At 38.1% G+C, this 8,869-nt stretch overlaps 1 long non-coding RNA gene across 2 annotated transcripts; it reads right to left on the reverse strand.

Moving 5' to 3' along the window:
* Positions 1–1,244: 1,244 nt before the first annotated feature.
* On the reverse strand, positions 1,245–7,536 carry LOC115436996 (uncharacterized). 2 transcript variants are annotated; one of them, XR_003937894.1, is made up of 6 exons: positions 7,339–7,536; positions 4,946–5,161; positions 3,138–3,578; positions 1,815–1,888; positions 1,668–1,737; positions 1,245–1,531 (listed from the first exon to the last, which is right to left on the reverse strand). It is a non-coding gene; the product is annotated as an uncharacterized LOC115436996 (long non-coding RNA). The 2 variants fall into 2 exon arrangements; XR_003937893.1 differs by having other exon boundaries at positions 3,138–3,582.
* Positions 7,537–8,869: the final 1,333 nt, after the last annotated feature.

Consider the following 8,869-nt stretch of genomic DNA (forward strand, 5'->3'; position numbering starts at 1 on the left):
CATTCTAAAGCTTGTTGTTTTCACACATTTGTATTATGGTGTCATCAAATGTTGTCAACTTAGCTCAACTTAGCTTATTGTGGTTATTTTAAAGTTGGTCTAATAGTAAATGACATTCTACAAATGTTACGTCTAACTTTGTCCATTATCTTCACAGTCATTTACAGTAGGTCATTATTAAACTGCCTTTGAATTAAACTAGACCACACTTAAATTAAACACATGCCAATAAAAGACTATCTAATTTATTAACTTTCTTTATTTATATATGCATTTTAAATAAGTTTGTATAACACTTCCTGGCTAATTATCTGTGAGTAATATTTGTTGACCTTTGACCCTTGCAGGAAGCAGAGAGCTGGAAGCTGCCAGCTCCTCAGGGTGTTAACGGAGCTCATGAATGAACATCACTGAGTGGACTTTGATCAGAAACAGCAACAGGTGAGTCTGACCTCATAATAGATGGATGCATTTTAATATGTGTCTGTTATTAAATGAAGAGATGACACAGTTAATGCTGAATACACATTTAGACGGTGGATTAGAGCTCTGGGTCACAACAGCATACGATAAAATGAACAAAGACCACCTGAAGCAGATTGTTCTGATAGGAAACACATAGTCTAACAACTGGATCCTGTCTGAAAAACGTTGCACCCTTACATTTATGTCTACAATGACAAATTGATATATTATTCAATACGGTCTGAGCAGCAACACTGATTACATATTCATGTTAAACTTCAGGAAAAACAAACGTTTCAGGTTAAAAACAGTTTCTTTAAACCAAAGTGGTCGTATTTAGTGTGACCTCCCCTTGCACTGAACATGTCTTTAACCCTTTTGTTCAGATGATATGAGGTTTATGGCATTAATTTTCTGATGTTTTATGTGTTTCATTCAACACATGTCAGATGCTTCTAGTTGTTTGTGCCTCTTGTCATGGGGTCAGAGGTCGAACTAAATAATGACTTTAACCTTTACAACACACTTAGTTCAGTTTTTATTGTGTCTTTTTTTGCACATATTTCCTGTATTTTCTTGCTTTATCTGAAGAAAAGAAAGAGATAAATATGTATGATCACTAACCCTGAACGCTAAGACTTATGCACTGTACTGTACATTCATTTCAAGTTCAACAGACTGGTTTAGGATTGTTTCTGTGTAAAATCAACTGCCCTGCTCAAAGGCTGTAACATTATTAATACCATTACTACTGTCATTAATCACAAGAAAAGACAGTGTTTTCAAGCAGCTCATCCAAAGAGTTTTATTTTTGGAGGCAGAGCTCATTTAACTGAAAATAATCATTCAGATGTCAATGTAATCTCCCAAAACCCCAAAGGTGACATCTATAACAAGGCAAGTAAATTCCTCAGAACCAGTCAGTGTTCTGATGAAGGTTTGGAGTATCTTCTTCAGAAGGTATGACAGAGCCTTCAGTAGTGGCCTCCTTGTCCATGGTGGCAGTTGCAGCTTCAGCAAGGCAATGACAACAACCACACCCATCAGCAGGCGACCATAAGTCCACCTGCAGGGTAGGAGACAAACCACGAAGAAACACAGACAGAAAGAAGAACACTTATTTTAATCATTTGGGATACGTCCATAGATCATAAATAGGAATGGACAACACAACAAATCCCCAACATGAACTCAGCATTTACCAGGTGGTGTGTCCCCCTCTTATTCCTGGTGCAAAGTCTCCATCCTGCTGATTCACTGCGTTCCCTTCTACTGTAAACATTTCAGTATTTTAGTCTGGTTTAGTCAAACATGACAATGTGTCTGTCTTAAAAGTGTCCCAGTTGTACCTTGAATCTGCATGTCCGTGTTGTGGAAGGGATATTGACGTAGTTTGGGTCGATTCTAGTTGGATGATTTCACACTGAATATAGAAGAGACAGTTCATTAAAAACATCCTAAAGTCTGTTTTACTACTACTACTAATATACTTTGAGCTGCTCTCTCATTTACCACAGTAAATCATCTGATTCAAACTATCTGCATGTCCTTCTTAAATGATTTTAATAACTGGACACAAAGAATCTAAAGTTGTTTCACAGATGATAAAGACTAAAACTACAATCTTAACACACAGTACAGTCCTGTACTGTGTGTTAATATGTATGAAAATACCTTCAAAATACTCTAATGCAACGTAACAAGTTTAAAACAAGTGGACTCAGTGGAACAGAATGCAGATGTATAATATGGTTAACACTTGCATGCACAGTACGATGAAACTCAGAATATGTTGTATGTCAGAAACCCCCCACTTTTCATTAATGCCTTTGGTTTTGAATGATATTTCTTGTAGTGTTGAAACAGCTAGCTGGCCTGTCGAGCATCACATGCGGTCATCGATACAAACTTTACTCATCGTTTCCTCACATGCAGAGTATATGGCGTACACATCCTCTAATTTAATCAAACTCAAAGACATGCAGTTAACTGGAGCTGGAAAGGCTTTTGTTTTTGGTAAAATCATATGAACTGAAGATAACTGTTCGAATGTAAAGCTAACATGCTAATATGCTAAGCCAGGCATCGATGAATCGTCAGCACACACAATACTGTGAAATATTTACATTGTGCAAGTTAAGCGTCATGAACAAACTAGTATTGTAACGTTTCAACTTAAAACATGTAACCTTAATATTTTTTCAGCGTTAGCTCAACCAACGTATCAATAACTTACCTACGGTCTACCGTTAATCTCGTACTAAGGAAGCGGGCATGTGCGTAAGAGGGCGTATCAGAGGGCGTATCAGAATAGATGCCACCACGTGAATCAGAGGGAGTTTTCACTACAAAAATATACCACGTTAATTTCAGTGGATGTGACGTATGTGACTTTAGAAGTTTTACACTGACGTATTAGATAATACTCTTCATCTCCATCATGTGTTGTTTGGAGCTGTGTTTCTATCAGACACTGGTATACAGACTATAACTACAGCTATAGCTTTAAGACACTTGGAGTTGGTTTTCCCTTTCATCTGTCCTTCATCTGTAAGATTACAGCTGTCTCTTATTCTCTACCACTGCACAATGATCTTTTTTGACTCAGACTGATCCTTGATAACCTCAGTATTTTAGTGGTAGTTTACTGATAGGATTTGAAGGCATCTTACCTCAGATGTTGAGCTGCATTTCTTTTACTTCTTCTTCTCTTTCCTCCAAGCAACTGTAAACCCCTTGTGACAAATAGGAGCATCCAGCATGTCCATTGTTTGCTCAGAAAACCTGTTGGTAGTCTCTATAGTCATCAACCAGGCCAGGACACATCCTTATAATCCCAGAATAAATGAGAGAACTGACAGGACCCCATAGTTTTTCTTCCTGATGTGATGCACTGGGCCGAAGACAGTTTTGTAATCCAAAAAGACTTTGGCTTGTTCTCAGGTGATATGGTCCAAAATGTAGTGATAGTACAGGCACCTTGGATCCTTCATCATAACTTCACCATAGCTGTTGCCTGTTGGTCTTTTCATCTTAAGTTTTTAGGCATCAGATGCAGTCACTGACTGAATGTCGTGGTGGTTAAAGGATACTCTCTTGAAGTTTTGTCGTTTCTGTCTTGTAGGAAAAGAGAAAAACATTAATTTGCATTTGTTTGCATTGACAGAAGACTTCAATTTGCTGCACCCTCTGCTTTGAACCTTTTGCAAAGGACCTTAACCCTTTCATGGATAAGTCACTCCAGTGGACAGTTATTCTACAGCTTTTCTCTTGTATATTAATGGGTTTAGTTGTTTTAGTTCCATATCAGCCAACACAGTGGACATTTACGCATCATCTCATATCCTGACATTCATGCCATTACTGTAACTTTGCTGTTCTTGTTGAACCTGATCTGCACTAACATGTTTGAGTGTAAATCAATTATTTGTTAGACAAGGTTTTTTTTTTGCACATTATCTCGATGAAGTGAGGAATTACTAGCATTAGAATATGTTAAAATGTGAGAAGACTTCAGATTAGCCGCATTAAAAATGTTTTTATTTCATTGTTTTCATATCCCTCTCTGATATTGGGTTTTAAACACGTTTCTTTACTTCAAAAATTAAATGCATGGATATTTTTGCAACTCCACAGAAAAAAAAAAAAAACTGGATCGCATTGTTTTTTTCATGCCTAAAGAGGAATAAAAACACTGAAGAAAAAAATCTTGACTAAGGTTCTCACAATTAATACGTGAAAGGGTTAAACTGAAGGAGCTGGTCCCTGTGGACTTCTTTTAATGACAGGGGTTGAAACTGCTGACTGACTGTTAAAATATTTATTTGGCTCATTGTGACTCATGGTTATTTTATATATGTTATTTGAAAATTGGCTGTTGACAATATACGCAGTTCCACTCCAATGTTCCAGTATGCTGTGAATATGTATATAGTCTGTATAGTTCTTATTATGTTATATTGTTTTTTGCACTATCTTTATACTTTTTGTTGCACTTTTTTCTGTTGTTGCCTCGATCGTTGAATTTCCTCATTGTGAGATCAATTAAGTCTAATCTAGGGATGTAAACAATTAATCGACTATCAATTAATTGTCGATCATATTTTGCTTGATTAAATTACAATAGTGTCAGTTAATTTTCCTTTCCCACGGTGGTGTTCATGGTGTCGGCAGTAGGGGGCGCCTAAACCAAGCTTAACTGCTGAGGTTGAATACTGGGGCAAGTTGTTCACACTTGTCCAAAGGCGTGGGCGGGAGCTGGCTCCATCATGTCAGTGATGCAAAGTCAGAAATGCCCATTTCCTCTCAACTGCCCCTCTTTAGATCCATTTATTTCATTGAATTTCTCACTTGAATTTCTTTAGTTCTACTCCATAAATGTTATTGTCTGTACTGTATCCAATGGTTTAATAAATGTAACTGGTATGTGTCAAAACCAGTAGTCCAAACGGGGTCAGAGGCAGAAGACAGGTCGGTTTACCAGGGAGCAGGCAGGCGGTGTATCGGAGACAGGCGGAGAAGTCGAAACCAGGAGTCCAAACGAGGTCAGAGGCAGAAGACAGGTACGGAGGCAGACGACAGGTAAGTTCACCAGGGAGGAGGCAGGGAGACGGGGTCCAGAACAGGCGAAGTCGGCAACGGAGAATCAAACAGGTACTGAATGCTGGAAAGTCTTGCATTGAAGCAGAGGAACAACCTGGCAATGACAAGATACCAGGAAATGAAATATTTACATACTGAGGAATGAACAGCAGCTGTGCCTGCAGGTAAAGGGAGGTTCATGAGGGTAGGTATAACTGACTGGGTGTGGGAAGAGAACTGAAAAACAGAGATGATGATGTTAATCCCTTGAAAACCTGTTTGTCATTAGACTCTTCAAGTCACCATTTGTCTCCCTATGGCCACATTAAACCAGTGCATTGCATTTGTAGAACTACATGTGAGGCTTAACATTAATTTACTCAGTTGAGATTAGAGATGCAAATTATCGATTAATCCATTAATCATTAGTTGGTTGACCTTATTGATCAATTAAAGATTAATTGATAAGCGACAATCTTCCTGAGAACCTGAATTTCTCTTTCAATAGGGTCTATAACAGTGGTTCTTAACCTGGGTTCGATCGAACCCTAGGGGTTCGGTGAGTCAGTCTCAAGGGTTCGGCGGAGGTCAAGACACACACTCGATTCATTAGTCGGGTGTTTGTGTCGGGCTAGGTCCATGTATGTAAACAAACGGCTTCGGAGACTCTTTGTCTGATTGACATCCAATATACGCGGTGTATTGTTGTTGCTTATAGCACTACAACACATCCGGAAGTGTTTATAATCTCTTTCACTCGTCTGACGATGAGTTATTTGAGTATTTTCCACATTGTTGTTATGACTTTTGCTACTTCCTGTTAACCACGGAGGCAGCCATGTGTAGCGTTTGTTTACATTTTTCGGTCACCGCACTGGTCAGTTACAATCATGTGACGACCGACGCACCATCGCGGATGGAGAAATTGTATTACGCTAAAGCCGAGCTAGTGCCGTAATAAAACCAAGGTAAAGCCACGCATTTCTGAAGTGGCCTCTCAAAGGCAACAGCAGAAGTCACACTGATTTGCAGTAAATATTCATTATTATTGTAGCCTGATGGAAATTAGGTGATGGGTGTGTGTTAAAATGTTAAAAATGATAAATAGCATAAATACAATAAGTTCATTATTGGAATACATAAGGTTAAAAATTAAAACCATTTCAGTGTGGTTGTATTAAAAAAGGTCATGTCTTTTGAAAAGGTATGTAATTTGTTGCGAGTTCATGCACTGTATTGGTTTTGTTCTTTGAACACAGTGATGTTAATGCACGGTTCATTTTGTGCACCAGTGAAACATATTTTATTTTTTAATAAAGAAGGGTTCACTGAATGCGCATATGAAACTGGTGGGGTTCAGTACCTCCAACAAGGTTAAGAACCACTGGTCTATAAGAATAAAAGCTAAATACTGTTTATATACTTCATGAAAAAGCATGTCATATTCCTTAATGATTGATTTATTGAATCGGATTTTCCCTCTCTCCAAGTCAGATCCACAAGGACAGTGTAAGAGCCTCCAACCTAGTGACTGTACAGTTTCCTTACTGCTCTGCTCCGTTTATCCCTGGTGGGTACGATAAAGACTCTTACGATCTGACTTTGTGTCTGAAGGTTCTGCTTTTGGGTCCTACACATACCTGTTACATTTATTGAACCATTGGATACAGAACAGACCATGATATTTATGGAGTAGAACTAAAGAAATTCTGCAGAGAAATTCAAGAAAATAAACGGATCTGAAGAGGGGCAGTTTAGAAGAAATGGGCATTTCTGACTTTGCATCAGTGACATGATGGAGCCAGATTTCAGCAGAGATAGTTGTTTACATCCCTGGTTGAGATGTTAGGATAATGAAATATTCCATATTCCCTGTCAAAAGACCCCATTGAAGCATAGGGTTGTATAGGCGCAAGTCAATCAAACCCAATAAAATTAGATTTATACGAAGAAAAGGAGTCTGGCCTCATAAATACTGACCAGTCACTCAGTCTCATCATTGATAAAACTTCAAATCAGTACTCAAAACTCACCTGTTCAAACTTGCATTTTCTTGAGCCCCTTTGTTCTTTTTGTTCGTTTTGTTTTGTTTATTCGTGAAGCGTCTTAAGAGTGTCCAAAAAAGCGCTATACAAGTGTGATGTATTATTATTATTGTTGTTATTATTATTATTATCATTATTATTATCATTATTATTATTATTATAAAAGAGACAAATCAGAAATACTCTCCCAGTGGTTGAATCTACACAGGACATAACTTATTATATGGAAAGAATTCAAATGAATTACCTTATAGAGAACTCCAGTGGCACTGCCAGTACTTTTCACACCTATCCTCTATACTTTTGTTTCATATACAAAGTAGGTAATAAAACATGATGAATCCTTCATTCCAGTCCCTGTGTGCTGAACTAATTAGTATCTCCTTCATCAATGCTGATTCCTGCGTAAGGCTGTGGTCGTCTCCTCTGCCCCCATGTCTTCAAGTCTGTCTTCATAACCACTCCTTTTACTTGCTTCCTGTTTTTGTCATTCATCTTCCCTTTTCCCTTTTCTCTAATTTATGCAACACCATTTCAAATGGGTGTAAGCAAGAAAAAAAGACAACACTCCAATATGACCTGAACAAATGCAGACAAGTTGAATAGGCAAAGCTCATGGTTTTATTTGGCATCATTCTGATCAGTTATTGTACCATGATATATGTGGTAATATGATGACTGACTGACTGTCTGTGTCTGTCCATCCATCAGCATATGTATTTATGCATGTAAGAATGGTTTTTATTAGAGTATCTTTTATGGAGGTGCATTCAAATTTCATTGTATTGAAATACAATGAGAGTAAAGTCTCTTATCTCATATCAACCGTGCTGCTATTCACCAAATTGTCCAATCTTAATGTTTGAAATGTTGGTGCAACTTTGGAAACTCTTGGATCAGTTTGTTGTGTGTTGACTTTGACCTCCGTTTTCAAGGTTTAATCAGGGTTGACACATCAGATTTAGCAAGTAATAGTACTGGATTTCTCTCCAAAAACTCTTAACAACTGGCTTCCTCAGTTCCCAAATGTTTATGGACTGTAGTTAAAAGAAGAGGAGACTATTTGCCTTTGATTCACATTGCGTGCAGGCAAAGCTGGGAAATGCATCAACCAGTGTGGACATGGGACTGGTGCCAACCTGTACCTGCCGTTTATAACGTGTGCAGATCTTCCTGTTCGGCAGGTTTTGGACTTGTTTTTCACATTTCACAGTTTCACTCCAATTAATCTGAATATTTTCTGCTGACATTGATGTTTTTTTCCCCCTGTACTGTTAATGCAAATTCAGCATCATTTTTTTTTTTTTTAAATTTCACAAATTTTGCCTGAGAACCACTGCTGTTCTCAGCATTTTCTGTGCAAGGCCAGTTGAGGTTTAGGTCAACCTCACGTACATTATGAGCAGATACAATTTGTTAGGATGTTTCTGGACATTTTGTAACCTTTAGTGAAGCAATAAACTGCCGAGAAATGTTACTAAGATGGCTCTGTTTGAAGCAACCCACTTTGCATAACAGCTTCCTTCCTGGTTCTGCTGTGTATCTGGTCCGGCTGAACCAGTATTCCAGCCCCAGTGTAGTATTCCACCCACTGCAGGGTGGAGTTTGGAAAAGAGTTGGAACTTATACTTATAGTTAGGGCAGAATAGGTGGCTGTTTCCTGCTCTCATTCAGTCTTTGAACAGAGTAGGTCAGCCATGTCTTCTTTCTTGATGTCAACCTTAAAAAAAGAAGCACAAGGAGAAAACACAGAGAAAAAGGAAGAATGAAAATAGTTT

This window comes from Sphaeramia orbicularis, chromosome 3 (genome assembly GCF_902148855.1).
Source record: "Sphaeramia orbicularis chromosome 3, fSphaOr1.1, whole genome shotgun sequence".
In the NCBI taxonomy this organism is placed as follows: domain Eukaryota; kingdom Metazoa; phylum Chordata; class Actinopteri; order Kurtiformes; family Apogonidae; genus Sphaeramia; species Sphaeramia orbicularis.